General features: G+C 40.1%; 1 protein-coding gene and 1 long non-coding RNA gene across 3 annotated transcripts in view; one reads left to right on the top strand and one right to left on the bottom strand.

Moving 5' to 3' along the window:
* The window catches only part of LOC145535150 (uncharacterized), a 472,362-nt gene extending 471,163 nt beyond the window's left edge, over window positions 1-1,199 (top strand). For both annotated transcript variants that reach the window (XR_014075314.1, XR_014075320.1), the window contains 2 exons: window positions 218-337; window positions 957-1,199. This is a non-coding gene — a long non-coding RNA (uncharacterized LOC145535150). The remainder of the gene's footprint in view (window positions 1-217; window positions 338-956) is intronic.
* NRG3 (neuregulin 3) overlaps window positions 1-12,158 on the bottom strand; it is a 1,196,705-nt gene that overhangs the window by 58,697 nt on the left and 1,125,850 nt on the right. The gene's annotated exons all lie outside the window — the stretch shown is intronic.

The following is a 12,158-nucleotide window of genomic DNA, read 5'->3' on the forward strand; positions in this document are numbered from 1 at the left end:
TAGCACAACATTGTAAATTAACCATACTTCAATAAAAAAAATAAAATAAAAAGTTCACAAGTTCTGATGTCAGAAAGACCTGGGTCAAGTGATTCTTTTGTTATTACAAAATGCGACTTTTGAGTCTCATCTCTTTTACCTAAACAAAGGGCAGTAGAGAGTCATTATTGATAAACAATAATCTTAAACTCTAGTTATCCATTTCTATCCTTCCCAGATAAGTTAAAAGAAGGAAAATGTCATCTGGCAGTGATATCCACAGGAACTTGGTGACCAGTTTATCTCAGCAGGGAGTGAGCTATGGGATCCAAGAAGAAAACAGGGTTAGTACAGAGAGGTAAGTACAGTAAAGGTTCAACAGAGACTAAAGCAATAGAGGATACTTGCAAAGAATCTCTGGAAGATATACCCAGAAGCGAGATAAACCACACATGACTCATAAGGGAAGTGATTCAAGCATCCAGCTATAACTGAATTGAATAGATTTTAAGGTCTCTGGAAAATTCTTAAGTCTCTACGGTGCTTATATATTACATAATCTTTAAGAAAAATATGTGGAAAATTCAGGTCTACTCTGTCCTGGTCATATCACAGCAGTTGTTCTTATAACAGTGGTTGTGTCCAGACTGCTACAGAGTTTGTTATCTTGCCCACATGCCCATTTGTGTTTAGAGAGAAAACTCTCTTTTGGCATTATGTCGCTGTTGTTTAGCCACTAAGTTGTGTCCTGCAGTCCATGGTTTTATTTAAAGATAAATAAGGTAGATTTCTACAAATCCTCTATCTAGCTGAGTAGATGGGAATATGAAAATAAATATGAAACATCGTGACAAATGTTTCAGAGATATGAACAGAGTGATGTCAGCAAGTTGAGTAGTCCATACTACCAAAGGCAACTACTGGTTCTATGCAATCCCTATCAAGATTCCAATGGCACTTTCTTTTTTTTTTTACAGAAAATAGAAAAACAAACCTAAAATTCTTCTGAAAACACAAGAGACCTTGCATAGCCAAAGCAGTCCTGAGAAAGAAGAATGGAGCTGGAGGCATCACATTTTCTGATTTCAAACTATACTGCAAAGCTATAGTAATCAAAACATACAGTATTGCCATGAAAATAGACACATGGCCTGATACAACGAACTAATCTGCCTGTGCATGAGACTGAGAAAGTGCCAATAAAGAATCCAGAGAATATATTAGGAACAGTTGCCTGAGTGATTCCAAGGGAAGGACACCACGCTTCTTCCTACTTGTGACAATCTCTTGAAGCAATGTAAGAAAACTAGTGTGTTTGTGACATGGTAGATACTTTCTCCCAAAGGGAAAGATACAAAAAGTGGGCATAGCTTTATTCACACTGTCTATAGGACTTGACTACAGCATGTGAGACCCCAGCATTGAGTAGAAGTGCTTTACTCCCTGGATAACAGTGTCATGAAAGTTCTCACCTTGCTCAGCTTTCAAGAAACAATCATTTACTATCTATTTTTCTTCCTTCTGGATCACCCTCTTCACCAAGGGTCACAATATCTCTAGCTCAGTGACCTCTCCCCTGAGAACTGTGAGTAGCAGAGTCATACTTTTCCCATTTAGAGGATGTGATTTGCTCACTTAGAGATCATGGGTCTCAGGTAGTGTCAAACCCTCAACCTTGAGCTCCCTGGACAGAAGCAGTCAGTGTTTTCTGCATCTTCTGATCCTATTCAGTTTGATTCTGGCCACAGACAGAGGGCTGCATTGCCAGAGGTGGAAAGGACAACCATGTTCTTTATGACACACACACACATATACACACACACACTCCTCTAGTTCAGGGTGGTGGCAAACCCAGCTACCATATCTGCATACTCAAAAAGATACCAATATCCAAATAAAGAATGCATTCAATTGAAGAGCCCAAACCCAGGTGGCTCAGTGATAAAAAATAATAAATAAAATCTGCCTGTCAATACAGGAGATACACGTTCAGTCCCTCTCTCGGGAACATCAGATGCAGAAGGAAATGGCAACCCACTCCAGTATTCTTGCCTGGAAAATTCCATGGACAGAGGAGCCTGGCAGGCTACAGTCCATGGGGTTTCGAAGAGTGGGAAACAACTTGGTTGCTGAACAACAACGACAGCAAGAGCAGAACATCATGGCATCAAGACCACTGTTGACATACCTTGCTTATATTTACAAAAAGAATAAAAACAGGTAATCACTTCATCCAATTAAACACAGATTACCCAATTTCCATTGTTATTGTTGCTAGAGACATTTAGAAGCTAAAATTATACAGAAGATAGAAAACAACTCAAGTAATTGTCATTGCACAAAAAAGTTTCTGAAATAATTTTCAAGAGGCTATCATACCTATACATAGGGTCTCATTCATATTCACATAAACATATTTACTTGCTTATTTCATTAAGTGGAATTGAATAACATATGCACTCTCTTCCAGAAAAGGTGGTCCCTCTAGAGCAGAGATAATGCGGGAAGCCAAGAAGGGTGGGGGTAGAAATGTGGCAAGACTGACCTCAGGACTCTTCTCCAATGAAAACAAGTGGACTATGAAATAGGGTATGTAGAAGTGAAGCCAGAATTACAAAGCAAGCAAGCAGACCTATTAAATCATCAATTCTGAACAGCCACTACCGGGGAAAAAACGAGGTACTGGCCACAGAATGACAATGATGGGGGAAGGGGTAGGTGAAGGAATGAAGAGAAGTAGATGGAACCTGAAATGCTACTTCAGGGGGTTGAGGGACATCCTTGTGGTCCTGCTTGTGGACAGAGGGGAGCTCAGATTGTAACCTGATTGAGGCAAATGTCCAGCTCTGATCCTGTAAGTGAAGTAAGTCCAAGTGTTAGTTAGTCAGTTGTGTCCAACTCTCTGCGACCCTGTGGATTGTAGCCTGCCAGGCTCCTCTGTCCATGGAATTCTCCAGGCAAGAATATTGGAGTGGGTAGCCATTTCCTTATCCAGGGGATCTTCCCAACCTAGGAATCAAACCCAGGTCTCCTGCCTATGATCCTATAGGCAGGATTAAAAGGGAGACCCTTTATCTTCATTTTAAAGATAAGGAAACTGAGGTTCAAAGAGGTTGATGTAATAACATAAGAGTAACAGACCTGGGTCCCAAACTCATTCTCCCATTTCAGATAGGCATACATCCTTTGCTTTTTTTCACATCTCCCCTTTCCCTACTCTTGTGTATTCTTCCTCCTATACCCAAGGGCTGACTGAACAAGACTGCCATGCAAACTAAAACTAAGCAAAAACAGAAACATAAACCAAATATTTTATTTAAGGAAAAAAGAAAAAAACACCTAAGGTAGTCTAGGCTCACAAGGAGCTCAAAATCAAACTGAAGAGACAATGTACATTTATAAATGCAATAAAACAAGTTTCAAAAGAGAAATGGAAGCTGGCATGTAAACTGAGAAGACAGGAACTGCTACTTTTTAATATTGAATGATCCTGTGGCAGGCACTCTGAGGAACACCTTTTTGCCTCATGTTTGAAGGTCTGGAAATCTCAAGACACTTTCTCAAGGGTATACAGTTAGAAGGTGAAAAGTAGAATCAAGAACCCAACCCAATTGTGTTTGGCTCCAAAGTTCATTATCTTGCTTCATTATCTACTTCATTAACATTTATTTAACTACAGTCTTGAAGCCACTAAATGGTAAGCATCTCACAAATGAGTTTGTTTAATGAATATGTGCAGGAAAATCACTAAGTTTCCTTACTCTGCTGATGGAATAGGTGGATGGAATGTACAAAGCTTGGACTCTGAACTGGCCTATGTATTAGACTGCTGGGGTGTCTGAGAAACTAGGACCCTGGGTGCTTCAACCTGTAGACAACATAAACAAACCAGGTTCCTTGGAGGAACCCAGGTAAGGCAGATCATTCACCCTGTCACTGGGTTTAAACACATACTTATGTGTCTTTAGATTGAGATTACCTTGGAATTCTCAGTACTCCTGAATTTTACTCATAGATAGATGGTGTTGTTTATAATTGTAAGTTGATTAAACATCACTTCTAAATCTTTACTAACATTGCCAATTGTGGTAGGTGTGTCACGACGTAACTATTTCTATGGAACAAATACTACTCGAAACACTGCAAGGAAATTGCTCTAAGAGGGGAAAGTGTAAAAGAAAGAAAAAGCAGGCATGCAGGTTCTACTATCAGTGCTGAAGGAATATAAGGACACTCTCTCTTCTCTCTTTCCTAAAATATCCCCTGCTACTCACACACCTTCAGAAAAAAGTTCACACGGTGATATTCCTGGATGAAATTAGCAATTATGAAAAATCTAAAACCACAGGGAAGTGCGTGCCCCCAGGGAAGATATGTGCACAAATTCTGGTGGTCCTGTTGCCTCCAGGGGCTGAGACAGCTCAGGCAGGAGGTCCACAGAGCTGAAATATGCCAAAATATTCCTGTTGTCTTACATACAGCAAAGGTTCCTTTCTGTTGGAGTCGAATGCCACATTGATAGCTGATGACAGATCGAAAGCATATAGCAACCAACGAAGAAAGACATTTGTAAAGAACAATTGTTGGAAGACTTAGAATAAGTAGCCCACAGTTGGAATAAAATTCATCCTGTAAACAGCCCATAGGCACTGTTCACAGACTTACCTTCTGGGAGAGAAACCTCATAGCTGGGAACTGTTTTAAAATTTGTTTTTTGAAAGGTAAAATGGTAGTAGCATTCCCCCAGGACATGTTAATGACTGCCTGGTTTTGGATAGAGTGGCTCAAAAAAGAAACAAACAGACAAACAAAAAAAACCAACAACTTCATTTCAGGAGGGAACAGAGTGAAGACAGCTGTCAAAAGTAGAACATATATTTCTTACTACTTTCCCATCCCCACCATTAGCACTGGAGCCTCTTATAGGGTTGGCAGAAAGAAGTATTATTATTTTGATTTTCAAAAAAAATCTGTGCCTAAGCAGATATGCTTGTTTTGTGTGACAGAAGTGCCATTCTGATCATTTCTAGGGGAAAAACATTCCATTTCACAATGCTAGATATTACCCTCAAATGCATTTGTTGATGATTCTGAGGCATCCATAAAGCAATTCATGTTTTGTCTCCACTTATGAGACCCTGACTGGCTTCACAACACAGGAATCCCCATGCAATACTATGGAAATAAGTCATCTCAGGATTAGTGAGCCCTGCAATACAGCAACAAGGAAGCGCATGTGTGTGTGCTCAGTCGCTTGGTCGTGTCTGACTCTGTGACCCCATGGACTGTAGCCTGCCTAGCTCCTCTGCCATGGACTATTTCAGGCAAGAATATTGGAGTGGGTTTCCATTTCCTCCTCCAGAAGATCTTCCCAACCCAGGGACTGAACCCAAGTCTCTGTCTCCTGCCCTGGCAGGCAGACTCTTTACCACTGCACCACCTGGGAGGCCCAGCAAGGAAATACAGAAGTGCAAAATGAGTGCAGGGTGTGCGAGGGTATGAGCACAGCATGAGTGCACTTGGACCGGGAAAGATCAGGGATCAACAAAGAACAGTCCACAGCCAAATGCAGCCGGATGGTCTGTTTCATAAGTAACGTTTTGTTGGACCATCACTGGTTTCTGTATTGTTGATAGCTGCCTTTGTACTGCAAGGCAGAACTGAGTAGCTGCAGCAAAGTACACAAAGCTCAAATATTCACTATTTGGCCCTTGACAGGGACATTTTGCTAACCCCTGGAGCAGGTACAAAATAAAGTCAATGAATACAAAGAATTCTGTCTTGAGAGGTAGAATAAAAATGTAAATAATGTCTCAAATATTAAACAAAATATCTAAAAGAGCCCCTGAAATTGTCAATGAATATTTTCAGTTCCTTTACAGTACAGGGTAAACATGGAGCCTGTCCACCTATGGAAGCCACCTCTCTTAGCACTGGCTAACAAAGGCCAGTGTGGCTTCTGTGACTAGAGCTTAGGGCTTCAGTCTTAAGGCAACAGCCTTGAGGTTTGGTATGGGCCCGTGAGCAGATGCCGATGGCATGGTCCTGTGAGGGGTTCAGGCACAGAAGTTCTGAGGTAGTGATGATGCTAATGATCTGGGCTGTCCATCAGAAAACTAAACCAGAGACTAGAAAAAAAACACAAAGTGAAACTGTTAGTCACTCAGTCATGTCTGACTCTTTGCAACCCCACAAACTGTAGCCCACCAGGTGCGTCTGTCCATGGAATTCCCCAGGCAAGAATACTGGAGTGGGTAGCCATTCTCTTCTCCAGGAGATCTTCCTGACCCAGGGATCGAACCCGGGTCTCCTGCATTGCAGGCAGATTCTTTACCATCTGAGCTACTAGGGAAGCACAAAACTAGGAGAGGTCAGGTAGGAAAGGGAACAAAATAGAGAAGACAAAAAAAAAAAAAAATGGACAAAAGAGAAATAAAGGACGGTGGAGTCATGTTAAATGTATGTCTACACCAAAGAAGGATCCACCTAGAATTTTCCACAAGTCATAAGAAGAGATATTTTCTGACAAGAAGAGCCACAGTTTAACTTTATCTGCGACTCTGAGAAAGGCCAGGCCTCCGGGTCAAAACCTCTTTGATTTTATTTTTCTTATGTTTCCCCATAGTATTAATCAATGTCCCCAGGTTTTTGTTTTGTCTGTATGTTTGTTTATTTTAATTAAAAGAGCTTAAGACACAGAGATTGAAATGGAGACACCTTCTTGTCTTCCTCCACTTCTGTAACTAGAAAATCTGTCCTTAATCCAATAATGTTGGAGAGGCGATAGGGTAGGGTAAAAGAGATCACACTCTGGAATCAGAGTCTTGGGTTAATATCAGTTCTACTTTGGATTAAGCAAGGATAATTTTAAGGAAATCCCTTGTTCTCCCCTAGCCTCAGGGCCCTCATCTAGAAAATAAGGATGCTAATACCATCAATGTAGGGTTTTTGTAAAGATAATAAAACAATGGATGCAAAGTCCCCAGAATATAATGTCTGATACATAATGAGTAATCTTTGCAAAAAGTATGCTTTTCTTCTTTTCTAAAGCATTAGGTCTCTTTAACACTATGTTTATGGAAGATCTTTGCTATTATGCAACACAGAACAAATAATCTCATGCATTGCCTGAACTACTAAACAGCCAAGAATTCTCTTTGAAAAATCTGAGCTGCTGGTGACCTCAGAGAACAGCTTGGAGCCATCAAGATAAAGATCAGTTTCATGAAACATTGTTTTGTTTTCCAAGCTTCTTTGAGTCAAAGTGCATAAGCTTAAAACATTTAAAATATTAATTATTCTACCAAGCAGCTTTGAACGCTAGTGGTCTGGAAGAAAAAAAGACTATTCTGTGCAGTGGCAACCTAGAACTTTTAATTGCTTATAATTTTTTTTAAGTCCGAGATATCTATTTCAGTGCCTGCTGCTGCTGCTATAGAAGACGTCAAAAATCAGATACTGGTAAAGCAAATGGATAGTATCATAAACATTTGTCTGATTTCCTCCCTCATGCCTTCTGTTTATGGTAAACCCATTGGATCCCAACCTCCCAAGCCCATGCTCACCACCATCACACAGACCGATAGACAGTTCTGACCCAGGCTTGGCAGACAATGCCAACTAAACGTGGAGGGGAACAGGGAGCATTTGGGCACCCCTAACGTTACTGATTCATTAAACATTGAGTCTGCATATTGATGGTGCAGCCCTGGTTTTGGGCCAGACTATGAGTGTCAGTGTCAAAATCCAAATATTCCTCTCTGGTTATGGTAACAGGGTGCCTGCCTTGACATTTATTCAGTGCTTTTTACCTTCCATTCAAGAGAAATCAAGCTCTTCCTAATGATTTCTCCTCACCATCTTCCTCTATTTTTAACGAGTGTACTTGTGTGTGTGCGCGCACACACACACACACACACACACACCCCTCCCCCCCACAAACACAGAAACATAAGGGAGAAAAAGGAGAACAAGACATCCTAATCCTCAATCTATTTTTACCTTTTAAACCCTGTTAAAATCCATTTACATTTAAAAAAAAAATTAAAAAAAAGCTTTTTGGATTCTGACTGCTTAATCAACATTTAGGAATACTTTCTTTTTTTAAGAGCTCATTCTTTTATATATACATTTATATATTAATTCCTCATTTATTCACTAAAGCATTCTTTCATTCATTTACCCAAAAATTATTTATTGAGTGCCTACTATGTGTCAGACATTGGGTTAGGCATTAGAGGTAACTATAACATGAATATAATCCCTGCTCACATAGATTTTTCCACGCTAGTAGGAGGTAGAGACAATATATTTGGTGCAACACGAGGACCTATAGTAAGTTATAACCCAAACTTTGCAGACAGAGTTTGGAAGGCAGGGGAAACTTTCTGTAAGAGGTAGTCATCCCCAGATGACTCTGAGAGTAGAGATAAGGTAGAGGATGGATAAAGACAGATGGAAGGGGCATCCTAGACTGAACAGTGGTTAAGAATCTGCCTGCAATGCAGGAGGCACAAGAGACACAGGTTCAATCTCTGGACAGACAGAAATGGCAGTTAAGTGGGGAAGGGTACAACAGAGTGTACAAGACATAGAAACAGCATCTGCAAAGCCCATAGTGAGAAAGAGAGCATGCAGCAGTATAGCAACTGAAAGTCATTTTATACAACAGGCATTTAAGAAGCATGGCTGGTGTTATAAAGAAGTGAAAAAAAAATCACTTTTTTATCTTAGAATAATTTTGTTCTGTGGAAAATGGATTGCAAGGGAACTAACTGGAGACAAAGTTAGAAAAATGTTACAGAAGCTATAAGTAACATTTCTGTCTAGACAAGAGGTTCTTGTTTAGTAGCTGAGTCCTGCCTGACTCTTTTGTGACCCCATGGACTGTAGCCTTGCCCGGGATTTTCCAGGCAAGAATATGGGAGTAGGTTGTCATTTCCTTCTCCAGGGGATCTTCCTGACCCAGGGATCAAACACACATCTCCTGCGTTGGCAGGTGGGTTCTTTACCACTAAGCCACCAGAAAAGAGGTAGGTAAACTAAAATGGAAACTTGAACAGATATTTAAGAACAATGGAATCAACTGAATTTGACAGCTGGATGCGAGAGAGCAGGAGGAGTCAAAGGTGACTTATAGGACTTGGGCAAATGGATGGGTGGTGGTTTATTCATCCAGAACAGGGGCTAGCACAAGATAGAAGGAAGATGATGAGCTCTGTTTGGCAATGTTGAGTTTGAGGTGTTCAAGGAGCACATGAATGCAGATGTCCATTAGGAAGTGATATGGAGCATATACTTAATACTTTCGAAGTGCTTCTTTACTTCTTCATGCTAAAAGGTGTTGTTCTAGACCCGTTTTGTATATTTCCTGCCCTAGTCCTAGAATCAGCCATTTCTCCAAGGAGTCCTGTTTCCAATAACAATTGGAGAATAGTATTAGAATCCAAGATCTGGGTTCTGGGTGTGCTTATAGCTATTACAATGTTATTGCTTCTAGGTCTTCTCAACTGACAGAGTAAGGATATATATGTAAGGATACCACTGCAAGCATGCATATGTACTCAGCTGTGTCTGACTCTGTGACCCCATGGACTGTAGCCCACCAGGCTTCTCTTTCTATGAGATTCTCCAGGCAAGAATACTGGAGTGGGTTGTCATTTCCTCCTCCAGAGAATCTTCCCAACCCAGGGACTGAACCCCGGTCTCTTAGGGCTCCTGCGCTGAAAGTTGGATTCTTTACCACTGTGCCACCTGGAAAGCATGTATGCATGTGTATACATATACATACACTCATAATATTAACACATATTTACAATAATACAAAAATGTTTCTATAGATAACCATCAATTTTATATGTCTATATAATATATGTGTTAACTTAAACATGAGTTCCTGTTTTAGCCAACTTTAATTTATTCCACATGAATCATTCTAGCCTCCTTCCCTTACTCATCCATAGCCTCTTACTCCAACAGCTGGAAATCTGGCTCCCACAAGCTATCATCTATTTACTTATATGGTCAATTATACTACACATGTACAGGATTTTAGAATTGCACCTCTGTTGTGGAAAAAGACTTTATTAACTAGGGTACAGTTACTTATACTGATTCCTTTAGCCTTTACTTTTACTGACTCTATTTATTTTCAATTATTTACCACCTCATTCCCCTCAGTGAACTTGTTCTACACATGTAACACATTAGTTTCTTTTCTCACCTTTTGCATTTGATCTGGGGATCCTCCAACTTTCCAAACAATTATTTTTTTTCAGTCTGTCTACATTAAACTCCACTCTTTATGCTGTGGAGCACTGTGGGTTTTGAGGTGTGCATAATGTCACATATTCAAAATTAGAGTCTCATTTAGAATAGTTACTCTGCCCTAAAAGTCCCCTGTGTTCCAATTATTCATCCATCGCTTCCTCTCCTCAGAATCCCTGGCAGTCACTGATCTTTTTAAACTGTCTTTACAGTTCTGCTTTTTCCAGAATCGCAAATAATTGGAATCACAAAGTATATAATGATAGGCACTTGTCTATATAATGATGTAATGAGAGGGTTCCCTCGTGGCTCAGAAAGTAAAGAATCTGCCTGCAATGCGGGAGACCCGGTTTCAATCCCTGGGTCAGGGAGATTCTCTGGAGAAGGAAATGGCAACACACTCCAGTATTCTTCCCTGGGAAATCCCATAGACAGAGGAACCTGGAGGGCTACAGTGAATGGGGTCACAAAGAGTCGAACACGACTGAGCAGCTAACACACTAACCTGTCATTAAGTTTGGAAAGTTCTCAGCCATTACTATTTCAAATATTTCTTCTACTGCATTTTCCTTTGTTAGTTCTTCTGGTATTCCAATTATGTGTATGTTGTTGCTATTGTTCAGTTACTAAGTCATGTCTGACTCTTTGAGATCCCATGGACTGTAGCACACCAGGCTCCTTTGTCTTCCACTATCTCCCAGAGTTTGCTCAAATTCGTGTCTATTGAGTCGGTGATGTTATCTAACGTTCCTGTCCTCTGCTTCCCTCTTCTCCTTTTGCCTTTAATCTGTCCCAGCATCAGGGTCTTTTCCAGAGTTGGTTCTTTGTATCAAGTGACTGAAGTATTGGACCTTCAGCTTCAGCATCAGTCCTTCCATTGAATATTCAGGCTTGATTTCCTTTACGATTGATTATTACACTTTTAAACATTATTCTATAATTTTGAATATTCTGGTATTTGTTTTTCTTGAGTTTTTTTCTTTTGCATTTTGGCTTGGGAAATTTTGATTACCTTTCTTGATAGTCAGATTCTTTTCTTGATCATTTCAATACTGATAAGACTAGCAAAGGCACTTTTCAGTCCTGCTAGTTTTGTCAGTTCTCTTTTTATTTTTTAGTATTTCTTTTTTATTCTTTCTTAGAAGTCCATCTCCTTGCTTGCCTATATTCCCTATCTGTTTCTGCATGCTGTTCTACTTTTTTTCATTTTGAGGCCTTAACATTTTCATCATAGTTACTTTAAATTCCCTCAGATAAATTCAACACTTGTATCACATCTGAGTCTAGTTCTTATGCTTGCTTTAACTTTTTAGACTGTGTGTTTTTGGCCTGTTGCTATGTCTTAGAATTTTTTTTTGAAAGTTTGGCAAATTATATCATATATTAGGAAATACAAAAACAGGCCTCCAGTGTGAGGATCTGTGTTAATTAGGCTAGGAACTGGGCCTTGTTTACTGTTTTATCTATAGGTGCCAGAGGATTCAAATTTCATCAGGGTCCTTTATGTCTCCCCTCTTTGCTTTAAGTTTCCCCAGTTAAATGTTTTCACAAAGAATCTGTACCTTTCAGCTCCTAGTATTATACTGAGGCCCTGCTTGTGTTGTAGAAAGGTATAGAGTAAGAGACATGTTCTGTGATCAAATGATTAAACTTCAGCCTTTTAATGGGCATGTGTCTCTGACCTGTGGCCATTACAGCATCCTTCTTAAATAGATGCCTCCCGTCTCCCTCACTCCTTTTCCAAGACAGAAAGGTTAGAGCAGGTTGGAGACAAAACTAAGGTCAAGCATTTCCCTCTGGAGAGTGGGCCTTGGTTATGGAGAAGGCTCTGAGTATAACTCCCCAATGATTATTATTCCTTCCTCTGCTGAAGCCATGAGGGGATCTTTCTTGGATCTTCACCAGAAGAACCG

This window comes from Giraffa tippelskirchi, chromosome 2 (assembly GCF_054371585.1).
Source record: "Giraffa tippelskirchi isolate mGirTip1 chromosome 2, T2T-mGirTip1v1.2.pri, whole genome shotgun sequence".
NCBI classification, from domain to species: domain Eukaryota; kingdom Metazoa; phylum Chordata; class Mammalia; order Artiodactyla; family Giraffidae; genus Giraffa; species Giraffa tippelskirchi.